We start from the raw sequence: 616 nt of genomic DNA on the forward strand, positions 1-616 counted from the left end.
AAAAATGCTGCGAGGCGATGAAATGATTGGGTAGTAACGGAATAAATATGTATGATGGCTTCTGTGCATTTATCGTAGATATATATATATACAGTTGGAACTCCTTATACAGGCTTCATGCGAGACACTAACGATACAATTAATATGTAACCGCTTCTGAAACGCCATCTTCCGGATCACGGTCGCGATCGAAGTTTAATCACGACTGCGATCGTGATTGTGTGATCACCGTGAAAAATGTACAGACTTGGCGGGCGCGCAAGAGTTGGAGAGATTGAAAATCAAGTGACCATATATCTCACGACTAACTGATCGGGAACCACCACCTACTGCACCATACTTAATGATTTCCCGCGACAGGACATTTTTATTTCTCCGAAAATCCCTTTATTGGTTTGTGACGTACTAAGAACCAATTGTAACGGAACGTTCTTTTGTTGCTATAGTCAAATCTCCTTAAATACATAAATTTCTCTACGATAAATGCACAGAAGCCATCATACATATTTATTCCGTTACTGGCCACCCATTTCATCGCCTCGCAGCATTTTTCACCCATACAGTAGTCTCCATAAATGCACAAATATCTCTACGATAAATGCACAGAGGCCATCAT

At 40.6% G+C, this 616-nt stretch overlaps 1 protein-coding gene across 2 annotated transcripts in view; it reads left to right on the top strand.

The window, feature by feature from the left end:
• LOC128896692 (paired mesoderm homeobox protein 2A-like) overlaps positions 1–616 on the top strand; it is a 22,171-nt gene that overhangs the window by 20,086 nt on the left and 1,469 nt on the right. The gene's annotated exons all lie outside the window — the stretch shown is intronic.

The sequence above is a fragment of the Hylaeus anthracinus genome, unplaced genomic scaffold (assembly GCF_026225885.1).
Source record: "Hylaeus anthracinus isolate JK02 unplaced genomic scaffold, UHH_iyHylAnth1.0_haploid 11978, whole genome shotgun sequence".
Classification (NCBI taxonomy): Eukaryota; Metazoa; Arthropoda; class Insecta; order Hymenoptera; family Colletidae; genus Hylaeus; species Hylaeus anthracinus.